This window comes from Petaurus breviceps, unplaced genomic scaffold, assembly GCF_028583685.1.
Source record: "Petaurus breviceps papuanus isolate PSGF00001 unplaced genomic scaffold, PetGlider_PUasm1.0 229, whole genome shotgun sequence".
In the NCBI taxonomy this organism is placed as follows: domain Eukaryota; kingdom Metazoa; phylum Chordata; class Mammalia; order Diprotodontia; family Petauridae; genus Petaurus; species Petaurus breviceps.
Window position 1 is genome coordinate 2,187,618 of NW_027185903.1, and position 21,129 is coordinate 2,208,746.

At 39.9% G+C, this 21,129-nt stretch overlaps 1 long non-coding RNA gene and 1 pseudogene across 1 annotated transcript in view; both read left to right on the plus strand.

Annotated features, from left to right (window-relative positions):
* The window catches only part of LOC138167208 (uncharacterized), a 114,666-nt gene that overhangs the window by 86,022 nt on the left and 7,515 nt on the right, over positions 1-21,129 (plus strand). The gene's annotated exons all lie outside the window — the stretch shown is intronic.
* On the plus strand, positions 19,155-20,817 carry LOC138167207 (transcription initiation factor TFIID subunit 7-like; annotated as a pseudogene).

Here is a 21,129-nt window from a genome sequence, read left to right on the forward strand (position 1 = left end):
AAGCAAAAAAAAAATATATATATATATATATATATATATATATATATTCTGCCCCCCCCCCCAATAGGCTGATAGGCTGAATGCAGTCACATGGAGCCTGTGGGGGGAGGCTTGTTTTTCAGGAATGTGCACACCTTGTTACTTTGTGATTGGGCAGTAGGTCAAGAAGGTTGTGACATTCTCTGACCCAGGAGAAGACTATAGATGTGAAGTTTTGCTTTGGGGCTCACTTTGGGAAGAGTTGTATGATTTGGCCAGATGACACTCTGGGCAGCCGTTGAGCCCCACAGCTTTGAAAACCCAGATGTTGGTGTTTCCCTCTCTGGTAACTAACTAGGTATGGATGTAATGGTCAGACAGCTGGAAGCACTGTCTGCTGAATTATGTTATTTTCTGTTGTAACTTCTGTTTCTATTCTCTGAAATTCAGGGTGCTGACTTTTTCCCCTGAACTAAGTAAATGATATATGTTTGATTGATTTCTATTCTCTGAAGTTCAGGGTGCTGACTTTTTCCCCTGAACTAAGTAAATGATATATGTTTGATTGATTAAAGTAAGATTGTTAACTCATTTTGAATTGCTTTCCTTTAGAAAAGCAGATCTAAGAACCTGTACTAGCAGCCATCCTGGGTATGCTAGGGTGCTTGCTGTTACAAGGATCCATGTGATTACATCCAGCCTATTAAAAGGCAGAGTATATTTTCAAAGCAAGGAAGATCTTCAAATTACCATTACCATTACATTCAGCTCCAAGATCTTTCATGTCCCTTAAATAGCAAAAATACATTAACAATACATTTTATTACATAGATTAATGAGAGTTTAGGGATAACTGGTGGGGTACCTGGTATCAACAGAACTTTGCAACAATGTAACAGGGATAATAGAAAATAAGCACATAAAATAATATCTTAGGGTAGGGGCTTGGGCACAAATATTCCATCTTTTTCCCTGCTTGAATGAATAGAGCTCAAAATATTGGGGTAAGGGGTGAAGATCCTCCATAGCTACTTCCAACTGAAATTGAACATAGAGCTGTCCCTGCCCCAAGAGGTCTCATTCAAGAGGTCATTTCTTTAGCTGGTATCTGGAATTTGGTCAACGCCAGGTCCAGGGGTGATACATCAAAGTCATGTACAGGGGGTAACATCCAGCTTAAGTGATCAGGCATCTGCAGGTGGAGGGTACTAAGCCTGAAGGAAACAAATATCTCAAACAAGTCTAACAGACAAAAAGCCAAAAAGAGACAAAGATAGAGTCAGCCATACTTTTGGAGTCTATGAACTCACTATCATAGCCTCATTCGTGGTAGAATATATGAGTTAAGCACACAATTTGGTAATGATCTTCTCCTGAATAACCAACAGCTATGTTATTGTCTTTACCATGTGTTAAAATCTCTGCAGCCTTTTGAACATCATCTGACTTCCACTTTATCCATACTTTCGCTCCCAATTTTATTCTAATAGTAGAAACAAACCCTTCAGTTCCTCTGATACCAAGTAGGCTCAGTCTCTACCAAAACTGTATGAACTTTCCTCCTGTTACTTTTCTGCTTCTTTTTTTTGAGCCAAATTCACAACAGCCCACTCTTCTACCACCTGAGATCCTCCAGGTTGCTCTTCTAAACTAGAGCCTGAATTCTGTAACACAGCCAACTCTCTCTCCATTTGAATTTTCTCTTGTAAGAGCCTATCTCTGCTCTTTCACATAATATGGTAACTTCTTAGTAAAATCCAGCCCCTTCTACATACTGACTCCAGTTCTCAACCAGGTTTTATTGGTATTCTTTGCAAATGTGTTTCTAAATCTCTAGGTTCTCCTTTCTGTAAACTCAGTTCCAAGTTTTCACAGAGCCCTATACTTTTATACAACTCTCTTGATAGGGAGGAATAAGGTAAATCCTCCCATCCTGGGATAGCCATTTCTTCTTCTAAATCCCTTTTGCCTCCAATTAGAGGTCTGACATTTTGGGATCTCATCCTCATTGCCAAATGTAGCACCAATGCAATATTCACTGAGTAGTGCTAAGTTACAAAATATAACAGACTCTCCATACATAAGATAGAAGTAAAACATTCATTTAGACACCAGAAAACTGAATTCATCATAGCAACATAGAAGTTAATAAACCACAACACCACAGAGAGCCACAATAGCCTTCCCACAAACCAACACAAGACCAATATTTACTCATAAACCTGTCTCCCTTCGAAGTGTCCTCTCCTCCCAACAGTGTCTAACTGCTCTGACTCCTAGCTTCCTGTGGGCTCTGTTCCACCCTTCAGCAAACTCCTCCCACCACAGACTCCATATGATTACATTCAGCCTATTAGATGGCAGAGTATGTTTTCTAAGCAGGGAAGGTCTTCAAATTCCCTTAGGCTTATTAAGGGGCAAAAAAGATCTTCAAATTGCCATTACCATTACAGTGAGGCAAAGCCCATTCTGTGAATAGGCCTCTTTAAGAAGTCAAGGGATGATCCCTGTAATAAACAAAAAAATCAAACTGGGAGAGGAAGATCCTTGGGGTTGGTGGTCAAAAACAGAAACAGGTGCTATTTACTATTGACATTCATTGTGTGCTAGGAGGGTATATTCATAGCCCACACTTAGGGACAATGCTCTGAATTAGTAAAGATGGTGCAATAATAGATCTGATAAGCAGCAGTTGTTAGGACTCATCTGCTGGTTGTATTCCAGGTCCTGCTTCCTTTCAACTTGTCCTCAACATTCTTCTGTATCCTAAATGAGTTCTTTTCACCTCTCCTCCTAGAATCATTGTTTATGAGAACAAACCCCAAAACCCAAAGAAGTTTACAAAGAAATTTATCAGGTCATTTGGGAGAGAGAGAGACAGAGAAAGAGATAGAGAGAGACAGAGACAGAGACAGACAGAGAGAGAATGGGAGCCAGAAAGAAGTGACTCCCTCTCCCAGGTTCTGAAAGGTTTAATTTATATTGGATTTTGACAAAGGTGTCAGCACATGAATCATGCAAAGGGAACTCAGAACACAAACTCGGATGGGCTCAAAACACATCCTGGGTGTAGAGACCCAAAACAAGAATGCTTTGAATGGATTCAGGCCCTGGAGGCAGCCAAAATTCCTGGTCATCTCCAGCATTTCTAGAGAGTTACTGAGGTCAGGACAACATTCTGGGTGCAAACAGTCTCTAAACACATAAAGTTAGGTTTAAACAATACTAATAAGTGATAAACAATAATCACATCATGGAATGTTAAGAGCGACATGGGACTTTAATATAACCCTTCGTTTTATAGGTGAGGAAGTTAAAACCTACAAGTGACTTGCCTGAGGTCCTGCAGCTAGAAACTAGAAGCAACCGCAGAACCATCTGCTGATTCCAAGTCCAATGATCTTTTTATTATATCTTGTTGTTTTCCTTATCACGCCCACCCCTAGCCTTTACCTTAATGATTTGTCTTTCCTTAAGCCCCCAACCAGGCCCTAAGCCCAAGGCTTCTCCAACACACTACTTCAAGGAACAATCCAACAGTTTGTTTTAATTTTGTGCCCCTAAGACATGTGAGTAATGCAATTTCTACCCTCCTTAAATAGAAACTTTTCACTTAGAAACCTCAGGCTTGAAAACTTACTCTTATTTTATTTATTATTTTTAAAAAGACAGCAAAAAGTTGGCATTCACGGGCTTGTTAAACATTTTGTCATATTTTCTTTGGTGGCAGAGACACATTTTCCCCTTCCTAGCAAGGCTGCATCCCACCCACAGAGTCTTCAGAACTCACAGGCTGCTCTAGACTGCATGCCCTGGGAGCTGTTGTCTTTTGGCAACATTAACTTTCTGGAAAGCTTTTGCCAACTTGTGAAATGTATGTGGTTCATTCTCTTCACTCATCAGCCCTCATAAAATGTCATACCCCGCCTTCAGCACTGTCCTGACACCCTCCCGCCCTCCCCCCCCAGGAAAAAAATAAAAAGCCCTCTTGTCAGCTTAGTTGATATTTTTGGATTTTATTTTCAGGCTAACATTTTCTTTTCCCTGGCTGGTAACTGTGGAACAGGGAAAAAACCATGGACTTTAGGGTCAAAGGGCCTGAGTTTGAATCCTGACACTATCTATGACACCTTGGACAAAATCACTGAGCCCCACTTTCTTCTACTGTAAAATGGAGGTATTGGACTAATTGGTCCCTAAGCTCTTTTCTGGCTCTAGGTAAATGATCCTGTGATCAGGTCAACCCTAAGGTGAAAGCTTAGGGGGCCTGATAATATAGGACATTATTATAGGTACAGTTTTGACCCATGACTCTCTGTTGCAGATAGATAGGACTATGTCTCTGTGGACCAGCAGGAGTGAGGAGGTCTTCGTTCCCTTATAGGCAGCTCCCTGGTATGATTGCTTCCTCACTTGCAGTAATTCTCTTCTGCTCCAACCTGGAACCACTATATCTTTCTTTCTCAAAGTCAAGTACAGGGTCCACCTCAGGATCAATTGGGAAATCAGTCACCTTGATCTTCACTTTTTCAACCCACTTTCTAATGTCCCCACTCCAGGACTATTCCCCCCCACACACACACTCTAAGACTATCTTCTTGTTTTCCCCTTTTTCATCAAAATTCCTTTTACCAGAATGATCATCAAATCTGATTACCTAACTCACATAAATTCAATTCAATCAATATTTATTAAGTGACTGCTGTGTGCAAAAGGCTGATTGCTTGGCAAAGTGGATAGGGAGCTGACCTCAGAGCCTAGGAAGACCTTGAAATCTCCCTCCACTGGTCATTTCCAGCTTCTCAAAGTCCTTCCTAAACAGTAACAGGGCAGCTAAGTGACTCAGTGGGTAGAGCACTGGGCTTGGATTCAGGAAAACTCATTTTCATACCTTCACATCCAGCTTCAGACACTTACTAGCTGTATGACCCTGGGCAAGTCACTTAACCTCAGTTTGTCTCAGTTTCCCCAATGGTAAAATGAGGATCATAAAAGCATCTACCTTCCAGGATTGTTATAAAGATTTAATGAGCTAATATTTGTAAAGTACTTGGCATTTAGTTGGTGCTATATAAATGTTTATTTCCTTCCTCCTTAGTCCAAGACACCCCTTCTTACTCCAATCTGTCTGCTTTAGATTTTTTTGGCTGTGATATCAGATTAATGTCTTACATTGAATTTAGGTTTTTCCCCATTAGATTTTGAACTCTTGGGGGCAGGTGTTGTTTTTTTGCCTATTTTCATACTAAATTCCTGGCACTCAGCACTGTGCCTGGCATGTTGTGAGTGTTTTAACAAAGACTTGTTGACTGACTGACTTATAGTCCACTAAAACTTTAGTATCTTTTTAAGGAAAATTGCTATCTGGAAAAGGTTTCCACAGCCTTATACTTTTGAAATGAATGTTTGAGCTCAAGTTTAAGGGAAATTTCCCTCTCCCTGACCTTTGCCCCTGGAACCATGGAGCCATGGGAATGAATCAGTCTGAGAGAGGGAGGAGCTCTAGGAGCCAGTAAAACTCCATGAATAAACAGGGAGGAGCCCAGCATAGACACCACTGTATCATAGATATGGAGCTGCTAGAAACCTCAAAGGTCATCTAATCCAACCCTGTCACTTTATGGATGAGGGTAAGTGAGGACCAGGAAGAATAAATTACTCTACCATGTCACGTGGGCAGTAGGCATCAGGTGCAAGATTTGAACCTGACTTCAGAGGCTAATAGACTATGTTTCAGTAACTCCCATCCCTACAAATGAACTTCTAGGGTGCTGTGTTTTGGGGGTTTGGTATTCAGGAGCCTTCTGGACTAGGGAATCCCTCATCACCAATACTCTCGGGGGTTCCAGGGAAAGGAGAAGGAATAGGGCCTTCCCCCTCACTATAGAGAAAGAGAAGGTCAGGAGAGGTAGATGGTAGTGATTTACTTCCCCATCCGAAGCCGAACATTGATTTCACTCTCTGTGTTGCCATGGTAACCTCTCTCCTACACTCTGCTATGAGAGATCAGCTCTTCTCTGAAAGCCCTCCCCCCATCTCCCTCCTTATAGTCACTCCCCTCCCTTCTTCCTCTTTTCTCTTCTATTTCACCCCCTCCTTAATCACTCCTTCCCTCTTCCCTTTCTGTCCCTCTTCTCTCCCATCACACTTTTCCTTCTGTTCTCCCATTTTTACCACCCCAACACTCACCCCTAATTAACTGTGTGTCCTTGGATCGCTCAGACCTTGGTTTTCTCATTTGCAAAATGAGGATGGTGGACTACATGAACTTCTGCCTCTAAACCCATGATTCTATTATCCATCACCAACTGTACCCTCTTTCTATTTTCCCCACTCATCTCATTTCTGTCATTAATACCTACCCAATCCATCCCAATCCCCTTCTCTCCATCATATCACCATTGCCATAGCCATTTCTTCTATTACTCCTCTTTCCTACTATCATTCTTTCCTTTCCCACTTTTCCCCATTAGCATTTTACAGATGAAGAAACTGAGGAACTAGGAGTTACATAATTTATCTAGGTCAGTGGTTCCCAAGGAGTTAAAGACAATGGTTCAAGCTAAAGGTTCTTTAAAGGTGACTTTAACTGCAGATAATTGCAGAATATTGACTAGTTACTGTGTGCAGCTAGGTGGCACAGTGGATAGGTGCTGGTCCTGGAGTCAGGATGACCTGAGCTCAAATCTGGCCTAAGTCACTTATTAGCTGTGTGACCCTGGCAAGTCACTTTAACCCTCAGTTTTCTCATCTGTCAAATGAGCTACAGAAAGAAATGGCAAACCCTTCCAGGATCTTTGTCAGAAAAACCCCAAATAGGGTCACAGAGTCAGACACAACTGCAATGACTCGAGCATGACAAATGTTAAATTACCCCTGAAGTTCACAGTAGTCTTTTTGTTATTGAAAGGGGTAAACAGAACAAAAAAGTTGGGAATCATTTAGGGTCAATAGCTATTTGGAGTTAAATTCAGGTTTCTTGTCACCAAATGTTATTTTCTGTCTTCTCCAGACTAAGTCCCCATCTCTAGATGCTTTGTAGCTCATAACGTCCTTCCTCCCCTGTAATGCCCAGAACTGAACCCAATGCCCTAGATGAAGTCTGACTGGGAGAAAGCATAATAGGGATACCATCTCATCAATACTGAATAGTTTATCTTTCTTAATTCGGTTCAACAACTTCATTTTAGCTTGTGAGGGGGGTGGGGAAGGAAACATTCTTAACACATTATTAACTCTGAGCTTACAGTCCACTGAAATTTCAATGTCTTAATCAGGAAAGCTGATATCTGGCCACATCCCTCTAATCTTTTATTTGTGATTTCTTTTAGTACAAATTTTAATACTTTATATTTATTCCTACCAAATTTTATATTCTTAAATATAGTTCAATATTCCATCTTGTTGAGATCATTTTGGATCCTGATGCCGCCTTCAGTGCACTGACTGTAGCTTCCAGCTTTCTGGCATTTCAAAATTTGAAAAGCATAGCATCTACGCTAGTGGTCGACAAACTATAGCTCAGGGAGCTAACTCTGGCCAGCTGCCTGTTTTTGTTTGGCCTGTAAGCTAAGAATGGTTTTTACATTTTTGTATTCTCAAATGTTTGTATTTTGTATTTAAAAGATATATTTTTGTATTTAAAAATGTAAAAATGATTCTTAGACATGGACAAAAAATAGATGGCTTGGTCAGATTTAGTCCTTGATATATATTTGCCAATCTTTGTTCCATGCCTTTATCTGAGTCATTAATTAAAATATTAATTAGCACAGGGTCAAGATAGCACCTTACCCAGAGGCAGGGGACTAGATTAGATGACCTTTCGATTCACTTTAAATTCCTTTGCCCTCTGTCTCTTCCATTCCTAGTATTTCAATCCATCAGTGAGAATTTTTAAGTACCTATTATGTGCCAGGTACTGTGTTAAACAGCGGTCATATAAAGAATGCAAAAACAATCCCTGTACTACAGAAGCTTACTTTTATTAGGGTTGGGGAAAGTCACATGTACCTAAATAGGTAATTACAAGATACATACAGAGTAGGTACAAGGTGATATTACAGAGAGAAGCTCTTAGAAATTCCAATATTATGATTTATGAAGTGATGCTGAAGGATTCTGGTTTCAGGATATAGGAATATCCTAAAAAGTCAATTTTCAGATGGCCAATGTTAGTAAAAACTAATCCTACTGCCGCCACTGTCAGGGATCTGGGCCAAATGCTTCCATATCCTAGTATTGCCTTCATCTCAGGACAAGAGACAGGAAAATGCTCAAGCTAGTGATTGGGCTGGAAAACATTTCCAAATGGACACATCGATCCTATTTGAACAATAGTCTTACGTTCCACTGAGGCTGCCTGCTCATCCAGAGTAGCATTCTGAACAGGGAGCACCATGTAGTTTAAACAATACACCCACTTTGCAGGCATTACCTCTCCCTCTTTCTAGGTGTTGCCAAGGCCTGGGAAATAACTCTCACTAACACTGAGTCTTATACTAAGAGGTCTTAAGAGTGCAGGTCTTAAAGTGCAGCCTCTATGATATTTCTTCTACACTGAATTGCAAAGGAAATTGTGAAGGACAAACTATAGAGGAAAGGAAGGAAATAAACATTTATGTAGTAGTTGCGGTGTTTTTCCTTCATTTTCAAAGAAGACCATGGCATTGGGGAGATGATAATATGACTTGCAATTGACTTTGATTTGAGTGAGGGAAGGTGGTACAAGGCCACCAGCCTCTTTCTCCTCCAGAGCTATCTGGGTCCGGTGACCAGATATTCATCAGGATGACTGGAGATGGCCCAGGATGCAATGGGAGACCCTGGCCCTTTGAGGCTAAGGACTTTTCAGGTTCTCACTTTGAGTGAGGTAACACCCATTCAGTGAATAGGCCTCTTTAAGAAATGCGCCTAATTTATGCCAGGCACTATGCTTAAACACTTAAACAAATATTATCTCACTTAATCCTCACAATTTTGCAAGGTAGGTCCTATTTTAATCCCCATTCTACAATTGAGGAAAGTGAGGCAAAAAGGGATTATGTGCCGTGCCCAAGGTCACCCAGCTAGAAAATGTCTGAAACCAGATTTGAACTCAAGTCTTCCTGACTACAGGCCCAGCGTTTAGAGTCAGACTGAAAGGACTGAGCAACAATATCAAAATTCCTGAATCCAGACCCGGTGCTCCATCCACTGTCCCCCCACTAACAGTTTAGATTCTCTCTCAGAAGAGATCTCTAAAATCCTATCAACAATTCTCCAGAGATGCAACTTACTATTATCTCTTTACCTTCACCAGGTTGTTGTAAGAAATATGCTTTATAAAAATCCTTGAAGTGTTATATTGTTGTTATGAATATAAGTTGTCGTTATGAAACCATAGAAACTCTTTTTATTCAAAAGAGACTCCCCTAACAATCTAAATAAGAAAAGCTAAATGAATAAAGAATGATTATTGTCTGGCCTATGATGTTAAATTTATGGATAGCCCATTGAGTTGGTCCATCAGTGTGTGTGTGTGTATGTGTGTGTGTGAATAATACAAATAAACATACAAACACATACATCTATAAATTCATATAAATAAGCAGATGCAAATTACATAGATATATAGATCTATTAGGCAGACACTGCAGACAAACAATGAGGTGAGCCCAGAATTTAACAGGAGGAAAATAACTGACTGGTTTGAATTTGGTAAACTCTGCAGTACTTTCTACAATCCCTTTGTTTTTCCCTGATGCAAAACTTTATCTTCTCCATAGATTGGGGTCTTGCTATTAACGGGTTATGTGACTTTGGGAAAGATGTTTCACTTTTCTTTTTTCCTCATGTATTAAAAGAAGAGATTTGTCTTTTTAAGTAATGGGACTATCCCTGTGTATCAACTTAAGTTATTAACCTACACAACAGCTTAACAAAAAATGACTCATTAGCCTTGGAGTTGAGATCACAAAACACCACAGTCTCTGAATAAATCCAAAGGGCAGCAAAGAGGATGAGTTTCCTCATCTAGAAAATGGAAGGGCTTGTCCAGATATCCTTTTGGGCTCCTTTTGGCTCTAAATCCATGATCATGTGATCCCTTGAAATTCATGGTGAGCATAAGTGGCCAGTAGTTTTTTACCAACAATTATTTTATGTAAGAATTATCATAAAAGATATCATCCAGGGGATGCATGATAAGAAATAGAAGTGGGCCAGTAGTGCCATGAGGGTGAAAAGAGATGGATGGCTCAGATGCTGCACTTGTACCCATAGAATGTTAAAATACGAGGAAGGAAGATCTTCTGCACAATGGCTATGGAGAATTTATGTCAGGGTATGGAAAAAGGATACAGAGGCAGTAAGAGGTACGGTGGATAGCACTCTGTACCTGGAATCAATAAGACTCATCTTCTTGAATTAAAATCTGTCCTCAGACACTTGCTAGTTTTGTGACCCTGGTCACTTTACCCTATTTGCCTCAGTTTCTTCATCTGTAAAAATGAGCTAGAGAAGGAAATGGCAAACCACACCAGTATCTTTGCCAAGAAAACCCCAAATCTGTATTATTCAAAAGGTAGGCCTACATTGATGAGGTGTCCAATATACTGAAGTAAAGAAATTGCTTCTTTTGCTATCACCAATGTAGTATGTTGAAAACAATGCTGGATTTGGAGTTTGAGAAAGTGGTTTGAATCTGTTATCCAACCTTTTGTCACTATGTGACCTTAAACAAGTCACTCAATCTTTTAGGGCCTCAGTTTCCTTATCAGTAAAATGGGGAAGTTTGAGTAGATGATTTGTAGGACCTCTTATAGTTTTAAATCTGTGATCTTATGTTTATGTGGTACATCATGTCATGGTTTGTGCCATTAAACAAACAGATTTGAGGATAATTTCAAGCAATGTTCTTGCCCATTCTCAGGGCCAGTAACCTGGAGTTTATTTACAGAATTATCCTTCCTGCCCTAGTACTTTAGCAAAGGTTACCCAAATACCCTAGCAAAGGACCAAAAGAAGTTGAAGGAGGCAGATATAGATTTAAGACAAACAAAAAGGACTACTCTCCACACTGGGTAGCAAACGTGTGGAATGTATTACTGGATAAAAATAGAATTAGTCTCAAGAAGGATTAAATAATTTCATGGATGATAGCTCCATAATGGGTTGTTAGAAGAGGCTAAAGAATTGTCCCTACCTGCCCCCTCCAGGAACTCAATCCATCAATCATTCCTCCTTTCTCTTGTGTCTTTAAGGTTTAGTGGAAAAATGTGTTGGGATTTGAGTTGTAAGAGGCTAGGGTAAAACCTATTTCTCTTGTTTGCTTGCTATGTGATCATAAGCAAGGCACTACACCACTGAGTCTGTTTCCTCATCTATAAAATGGGAATAATCTTTAGAATTTACTTCTTTGTCTTCCTGTGAGGATCAAACAAAATAATATTTATAAAGTGCTATATAAAAGTCATATGTATTTGTCACCAACATCTTCCCTTCTCACTGCTGATAAATCAACTAATAAACTTCTTGGTGATTGTGGCTATCACCTCCGATCAATAAGCGAGCAGTAAGTTAAAAGCTAACAACCAAAAAAAAAAAAAAGAGTTGACAACTGACTGTAAGAATTAGGCTCAGGTAGGGCAGGACTTTCCCCAAGATCATGGGGGAGGAAGGGTGATTAACAGATGATTGAAACCATACACAGGGAGATAAAATTTGAATTTCTACTATAAATCAAAGTGGAAACCAAGCATGGAGGACATCAGAACAAAAGAGTATTTCTTTTTTCCCAAAATGTATTACTCATTCATTTTTAACATTCTTTTCTTTTTAAATTGAGTTCCAAATTCTCTCCCTTTCTCCCACTGTGAAGGCAAACAAAATCACATTAATTACTCATGTGAAATCATGTAAAACATTTCTGTATTAGCCATGTTGCAAAAAAAGCAAAAGAAGTGAGAAAACTATACCTCCGTTTGCACCCAGAGTTCATCAGTTCTCTCTCTTTCATCATTAGAATTTGGAATTGCATTGGATCATTATATTGATCAGAGTAGCCAAGTTTCTCACAGTTGATCATCATTACAACATTGCTGTTACTGTGCATAATGATCTCCTGGTTCTCCTCACTTCTCTTTGCATAAGACCATATAGGTCTTACCATTTTTTTTTCCTGAAATCACCCCCCTCATTATTTCTTATAGCACAATGGTGCTCCATCACAAATATATGGAACAACCTTTTCAGCCATTTCACAATTGGTGTGTATCTCCATAATGTCCAATTCTTTGACACCATGAAAAGAGCTGCTATAAATATTTTTGTACATACAGGTCCTTTTCCTTTTCCTTTGGTCTCTTAGAAGTACAGACTTAATAGTAATATTGCTGGGTCCAAGGGTATCCAAATAATTCTACAGAATTGTTGGACTAGTTCACAACTCCACCAAGAGTTTAATAGTGTACCTACTTTTCCTCATCCCTCCCATCATTTGTCATTTCTAATAGGTATGAAATGGTACCTTGGAGTTGTTTTAATTTGCATTTCTCTAATCAATAGTGATTTAGAGAATTTTTTGTTTTTTCAAATTAAATTTTATGTTTATTTTTAGTTTACATCATTCATTTCCACAAGATTTTGAGTTATAAATTTTCTCCCTATCTTTGCCCTACCCACCACCCCAAAACAGAAATCTCACTGTATACCCCCTCCCCCAATCTGCTCTCTCCTATATCCTCCCCCATGACCCCACTGAGACTTTCCAATAGGGCAAGATGGATCTCCATATGGATCTCCATACCCCAGTGTCTGTATATCTTATTTCCCAGTTGCATGTAAAAAAATAATATATTTTTTAACATTTGATTTAAAAACTTTGAATTCCAGATTCTTTCCCTTCTTCTTCATCACCCACACTTACAGGGAAGATAAGCAATTCAATATAGATTGTACATGTGTAGTTATGCAAAGCATTTCCATAGTGGATAGATTGTGAAAGACTGACTATATTTCCCTCCATCCTGTCCCGCCCCCCACTTGTTCTATTCTTTACTTTGACCCTGTCCCTTTTCAAAAGTGTGTGCTTTTAACTACCCTCCCCTCCCAACCTGTCCTCCCCTCCATCATGCCCCCTCTCATACCCTTCCCCCGTACTCTCCTTTAGGGCAAGATACCCAATTTAGTGTGTATGTCATTTGCTCCCTAAGCCACATTCAATGAGAGTAAGGTTGAACCACTCCCTTTTATCTTTCTGTTCTTCCCCTCCATTTTAAGTTTTCCATTACCTCTTCTATATGAGATAATTTACCCCATTCTGTCTCTCCCCATCTCCTCTCATTATATTCCTCTCTCACCTCTCAATTTCACCTTTTAAATATCATCCCTTCCTATTCAATTGATCCTGTGCCCTATGTCTATGTGTACCTGTGCATGTATATACATACACTCACATATGTATTCATATGCACATATACCCTCCTACATAGACATATGTATGTATGTATACACACACACACACACACACACACATATATATATATATATATATATATATATATATACATTTATATTCCCTTTAACCATCCTCATACTGAGAAAGTTATATGTTATAATTATTGTTTTTCCATGTAGGCATGTAAATAGTTCAACTTTGATAAGTTCCTTATGATTTCTTTTCCCTGTTTACCTTCTTATGTTTTTCTTGCTTCTTGTATTTGAGTGTCAAATTTTCTATCAAGAATGCTTGAAAGGGGGGCGGCCAGGTAGCACAGTGAGTAAGAGCACCGGTTCCAGTGTTGAGAAGACCTGGAGATCGAATCCCGGGCTCAGACACTTAGCACCCACCCAGAAACACCTGGCCGTGTAACCTTGAGCAAGTTACTTAACCCCAATTGCTTTAAAAAAAAAAAGAATGCTTGAAAGCCCTCTATTTAATTAAATGACCATGTTTTCCACTGAAACATTATACTCAGTATTGCTGGGTAGGTAATTCTTGGTTTTAATCCTAGCTCCTTTGATTCCAGAGTATCATTATCCAAGCCCTTCAGTCCCTTAATGTAGAAGCTGCTATATCTTGTGTTATCTTGATTGTGTTTCCACAATATTCAAATTGTTTCTTCTTGGCTGCTATAATACTTTCTTCTTGATCTGGGAACTCCAGAACCTGGTTATAATATTCCTAGGAGTTTTCTTTTTGGGATCTTTTTCAGGATTTTTCTATTTCTATTTTGCCCTCTCGTTCTAAAATATCAGGGCAATTTTCCTTGAGAATTTCTTGAAGAATGATTTTTAGGTTCTTTTTTTGATCATGGCTTTCAGGTAGTCCAATAATTTTTAAATGATTTCTCATGGATCTATTTTCCAGGTCAGTGGTTTTTCCAATGACATATTTCACATTGCCTTCTATTTTTTATTTGTTTGGATCTGTTTAATAGTATCTTGATTTCTCATAAAGTCATTAGCTTCCATTTGCTCCAATCTAATTCTGAAGGAATTATTCTCTTCAGTGAGCTTTTGAAATTCTTTTTCCATCTGGCAAATTCAGATTTTTAAAGCATTCTCCTCATTGTCTTCTTGGGCCTCTTTTGCCATTTGAGTTAATCTATTTTTAAGGTGTTATTTTCTTCAGTCAGTTTGTTGACTTGCTTTTCATGATTTTCTTGCATCATTCTCATGTCTCTTCCCAATTTTTCTTCCACTTCTCCTATTTGGTTTTCAAAATCCTTCTTGAGTTTCTCCATGGCCTATAACCAGTTCATATTTTTCTTGAAAGCTTTTGGTGCAGAAGTTCTGACTTTGTTGTCTTCCTATCATTCCATACTTTGATCCTTTTTGTCTCCAAAAAAGGAATCTAAGGTTTGATTGCTGTGCTTGCTTTCTTTCCTTTGCTCGCTCATGTTGCCACTCAATTACTTGACTTTTGAGCTCTTTGTCACAATAGGACTCTGCTTCCAGAGGGGAGAGATTTGTCGCAAATCGCTGGAGCTATTAGGAGGGAGCCATCTCTACAGCTCCCACAAGCTCTGGCATACTGGTCACCCACCACCCAACACCATGATCCAGATCCAGGCAGGTTATAGCAAGAGTGATTACCCTCTGAATGGTTGCTTGGCCCCCCTATGATCTGCAGACCAGGAGATCTGAAGCAACCACATGGGGGTTGCTGCACTGCTGCCATGCCTCCTCTGCTTCTCACTCCAGGGGCAGAGGCCAGACTGTGCTCCTAGTCCCCCTCAGTTCCAACAGAGTTCTACACTGACCTTTTACTTTGTCTTTGGCATTTATGGGTTGATATTTCTAGAAACTGCTACAGCTGCTGGTGATCCACTCTCCCAAGGTCCACTGCATCCACTGCTGGTCAAGGTCACCCTGGGGCTAAAACTGCAGGCTCACAAGGGCCTGGGCTTGGTTCCCAGAGCTCTGTAATTGACCCTTCCTGTCAGCCTGCCAGGCTGCCTTCAGCGGGAGATTTGTTTCTGTCACTTTGTGGGTTCTGTAGCTCTAACATTTGTTTAGAGTCATATTTTATAGGTATTTTAGGTCATTACGGGGGAAGCTCATGGATTTTTCCTGCTTCCATCGAGTAATATTTTTTCAAATGACTATAGATAGCTTTGTGTTTTTTTTTCATCTGAAGACTGTCTGTCCATATCCTCTGATCATTCATTAATTGGAGAATGAATTGTAATCTTATGAATTTGACTCAGTTCTCTATATATGTGAGAAATCAGGCCTCTGTCAGGGAAACTTACTGTAACTTTTTTTTAGTTATGATAGCTAACTATGTATTTTTCTCCATCCTATTTCTCCCTTGTTTATCTTTCTTTCATTTCACTCAATCCTTCCTCTAAAGTGTTCTGCTTCTGACCACCATCTCCCCTAATCTGACCTCCCTTCTATCTGCCCCTCCTTCTCTTATCCATGTCTCCTCCTACTTCCCTGAAGGGTAAGATAGGTTTCTGTCCCTTAATGAGTTTGTATATTATTCCCTCTTTAATCCAATTTTGATGAGACCAAAATTCATGTGTTTTCCACCACCATCCATATTCTGTTCCATTAAAAAAAAATAATCAAAACTGAGCATAATCCTTTAGGTGAAAAAAAATGGAAATTCAATGAAATAAAGGTTTTTCATTTATTTTTTATGAAAAGACTAGGACTGAATAGAAATTTTGACTTTCAAATACAAGACTCAAGAGAAGCATGGAAAGGTAAACAGTAAAGAGAAATCATAAGGTATTAAAGTTGAACTATTTATATTCCTACATGGAAAGGTGATATTGGTAACTAATGAGACCTTTCTTTGCATTAGGGTAGTTGGAGGGAATAAATTCACACACACATACATACATATACACACACATATAGACAGAGGGCACAGGGTGAGTTGAATATGAAGGGAGGCTATCTAAAAGACAAAATTAAGGGGTGAGAGAGAGGAATGTATTGGGAGAAGGAGAAAGAGAGATGTAGAATTTTATAAATTATCTCACATAAAAGAGGCAAGAAAAGACTTTTACAGTGGAGGAAAAGAGAGGGGAGGGGAGAGGGAATGAGTGAACCTTACTCTCACTGGATTTGGCTTGAGGAGGAAATAACATACACACTCAGTTGAGTATGGAAATCTATCTTACCCTCCAGGAAAGTAGGGGGGAAGCGGAAAAGAGAGTGGGGGATGATAGAAAAGAGGGCAAATGGGGGAGGGCGTAATCAGAAGCAAACACTTTTAAGGAGGGACAGGATCAAATGAGATAATGGAATAAACAGGGTGGGGAGCGGGTTAGAATGGAGGGAAATATAGTTAGTCTTTCACAGCACGACTATTATGGAAGTGTTTTGCCTGACTACACATGTATAACCTATATCAAATCGCTTGTGTTCTCAATGAAGGTGGGTGGGGAGGGAAAGAAGGAGGGAATATGAAACTCAAGGGTTTTAAAAATGAATGTTGGAAATTGTTTTTGCATGCAACTGGGAAATGAGATGTATAGACAATGGAGTATAGAGGTCTATCTTGCACTACAGGAGAGTAGAAGGGAGAGGGATGATGTAGAAGGGGGTGGATGCAGGGGAGAACAGATGGGAAGAAGGTGAATGTTGAAAACTAAAAATAAATTAATACAAAGGATAAAAAAGAAGCTAAGTGATTTCCCCAAAGTTCCCCTCCCAGATCTATTTTTTAAAGAGGCCATTCTTTGCCTCATTTCTTCTTTCCTTGAAGACTTTTTAAGACTTTTTCTTGAAAGATAACATCTAGGCTTCTTTTTTTAAATCATAGCTTTCAGGTAGTCCAATAATTTTAAAATTATCTCTCCTGGATCTATTTTCTAAGTCCGTTGTTCTTCCAAGGAGATATTTCACATTATCTTCTATTTTTTAATTCTTTTGGTTTTCTTTTATAATTTCTTGATTTCTCATAAAGTCATTAGCTTCCATTTGCTCCATTCTAATTTTTAAAGAATTACTTTCTTCAGTGAGCTTTGGGATCTTCTTTTCCATTTGGCCAAATCTGCTTTTTAAGGCATTCTTCTCCTCATTGACTTTTTGGACCTCTTTTGCCATTTGGGTTAGTTTGTTTTTAAGGTGTTATTTTCTTCACTTTTGGGGGTCTCCTTTAGCAGGTTATTGATGAGTTTTTCATGATTTTCTTGCATCACTCTCATTTTTCTTGACATTTATTCCTCTACTTCTCTTACTTGATTTTCAAAATCCTTTTTGAGTTTTTCCATGGCCTGTGACCAATTCATATTTTTCTTGGAGACTCTGGATGCAGGAGCTTTGACTTTGTTGTCTTCTTCTGATAAAGAAGATATTTATTATTATGTTACAATTAGGATAAGTGAGCCTTTTCCATCTAAATTGTACAATGGATTAATTTCAAAAGTTACTTAGAGTGGTGCACTAATTGGGGCCTGAAGGGTAGGGTTTTTTTTTAATGTGTTTATTTCATGTGAAGGGAGAAGGGTAGATGACTCTATTTTGTTAAGAGTTTCAGGTTAACAGACACACATTATTTTGCTAAGTTTTTTTTTTTTAAGTGAAGTCAAAGCATTGATTTAAAAACCCTTTTTTTGGAGGATGGTGGGAAAGGAAGGAAAATGTACACATTGCTATTCTGATGCATGTAGTCACCACTGTTCTGATCCCTTTCTGACCCCCTCCTGACCCTCAGTCAATCATCCCACTTCTCTTTTTGACCTCTACATCTCCATTTATTCCTTTCTTCTAATCTATAAGAATAAGATTTCCATTTTAAAAAGTCCTTCTAGGTAGGCCCTTCTGCTCCCATAATTGCCTCAAGTCACCCCACCCCCTTCTTCCACCAGCAAATTTATCAGTTATCTCTATTTCCTCAATATTTATTCCTACCGCAAAGACATGCAATCTGGTTTCCATCCCTGCCACTCTGCTGAAATTGCTCTCTCCAAGGTCACCAAAGTCCTACCCAACAAATCCAATGGATTTTCCCAGTACTCATGCTCCTTCACACCTCGGCAGTATTTGACATAGATGGTCACTCCTTCATTCTTCAAACTTGATTTTCTCTTGACTAACCCTGTCATTGTTCTACTACTCCTCTGCTTGCTCCTTCTTTCAATAGCTTTAAGAAGTCATTTAGTAGCGCACGGGGGAGGGGTGCCTCCACGGTGCGCGGCTGGCCGAGGGCTGTGCCCGGAGCAGTGGGACCAGCAAACAGCAACCCTCTTTCTCCCCCTCCCACTGTAGTCACCTATGAGGGAGTCTGGGTAGATGGACTCCAGAGGCTCCAGCTCAGTGCGCTGCTTCTCGCATCATGGCGCAAGCCGCTGGCCCATGGAACGTTCGGACATGGAGAGCTCGAACCTGGAACCCTGGGGCCTGCCGGGTTGGCGGGCGCGAGCGCAGGCGGCAGGTGGCCTTGGTTTAGGACTCGCCTGGGTTCGCAGTCGGGCAGGGGCCTGATGTGGGAGTGGGGATAAGGATGGGGGAGGGGAAAGGGGAGAAGAGGGGATCCCCACCCCCTCACTTCCTCCAGGCTCTACGGCTCTCCAATCGGCTGGAGAGAGTGGGTGGAGTGGAGTTTGGTGGGTGGAGTCACTTTGGATCGCGAGATCCGGCGTTCCCTGCAGCCATCCACCTCCGAGAAGAGTGTCTCGCGTTCCTAGGGCCGCTAAGAATACCGATCGTCGGTAGATGCATCAGGACTGGGCGTCGCGTCACGGTGCTGAGGCCGAGCTCTGGGAGGCGGAGCGCGAAGTTTTCCTGCGGAAGCGGCTGTAATTGGGCAGGGCTAGTGTCGTCTCACCCCCGACTTCCGGTTGCTAAACTCTCATATACGTGGGTGTAGAGCAGTGTTTGGGTTCTTGGTATCTCCTGCTCATTTGAGGTGAGGACACTAAAGGGAGGCTTAGCCAGGTTGTGACTTGCCTACATCTACCACACAACTGATTTTGAATGATACAGTCATTTACTGTGAAGTAAGTCGAGAGGAAATGACTGTTACAAAATAGAAGATGAGCAAGAACAAAGAAGATACTCCCCATGAGTTGGAAAGCCAGTTCATATTACGTCTACCTCCAGATCATGCTTCTACTGTGAGAAGGGCAATACAGTCTGGAAGCGTCAACCTGAAAGATAAATTGACCATTGAATTACATGCAGATGGACGTCATGGAATTGTCCGGGTGGACCATGCCCCGTTAGCTGCTAAGGTGGTTGACCTGCCCTGCGTTACTGAATCCTTGAAAGCTATAGATAAAAAAAAAACTTTTACAAGACAGCAGATATCTGTCAGATGCTTGTGTGTAGTGTGGATGGGGAGCCTTACCCACCTCCGGAAGAGCCAGTTGCCACTACTGATCCAAAAGCAAGTAAGAAAAAAGATAAGGATAGGGAAAGGAAATTCATCTGGAACCATGATATCACTCTGCTGCTAAAGAATGTCAGAAAGAGGAGATTCCTTAAGACAGCGAAGAAGAAGTACATTGAATCACCAGATGTGGAAAAAGAAGTAAAGAGGCTTCTCAGTACAGATGCAGAAGCTGTCAGTGCCCGATGGGAGGTGGTTGCAGAAGATGAAACAAAGGAAGTGGACAACCAGGTTTCCCTAGCAGGCCTAGAAATTTCCTCTCCAGGAATGAGTGGTCATAAATAAGGCCGTGGCTCCTCAGAACATGATGAACTTCGGGAGATATTTAATGACATTAGCAGCAGTAGTGAAGAGGAAGATGAGAAAGATCCTCATGATGATGAAGATATAAACATCATTGACACTGAGGAAGACCTAGAGAGGCAACTACAAGACAAACTTGATGAATCTGATGAACAACGCCAAGAAAATGAAGAAACAAATCAGATGGTCATGGGAATTCAGAAGCAGATTGATATAATGAAAGCTAAACTCCAAGAGACTCAAGGGAGAGCAAAAAGACAGGAAGACCTTATCATCAAGGTAGAAAATCTGACACTCAAGACTCATCTTCAGGCTGTCCTGGTTGAGCTCAAACAACAGGAAGAAGGAGAGAAACAACAGCTCAGTTCTTTGCAGGAAGAACTAGAATCACTGTTGGAGAAATAAGAGGCCCCTGCCTGCAAATTCACTGTTGTCCTCATGTTGGTAAATAGCTTACATTCCATCCTTTAGGTGGAGGGCAATATAGATTGTTAATATAGAAATTTAACTGTATTTACATTTCATCATTCTTCTGTTTCCTTGTTTGAATTCATCCCATTTCTCTCTCTGTAACACTGTTTATTTTGCTAGAAACTTATACACTAATAAGTAGAAGTTGATAGATGAGAGAAGATTGGTTGTAAATAGTTCAGCCTCTGTAATTCCCACATTTATTCCAAGGCTTTCCTTCACAATATGAGAATTTGATCATGACTTTCAGGCAGTCCAATAATTTTAAATTATCTCTCCTGAATCTATTTTTCTAGGTCAATTGTTTTTTCCAATGAGATATTTCATGTTTTCTTCTATTTTTTAATTCTTTTGATTTTGTTTGATTGTTTCTTGATAGTCATTAGCTTTCATTTGTTCAATTCTAACTTTTAAGGAATTATTTTCTTCAGTGAGCTTTTGTATCTCCTTTTCCATTTGGACAATTTTGCTTTTTAAGAATTTCTTCTCTTCAGTGAATTTTTATATGTCTTTTTCTATTTGGTCAGTTCTACTTTTCAAGG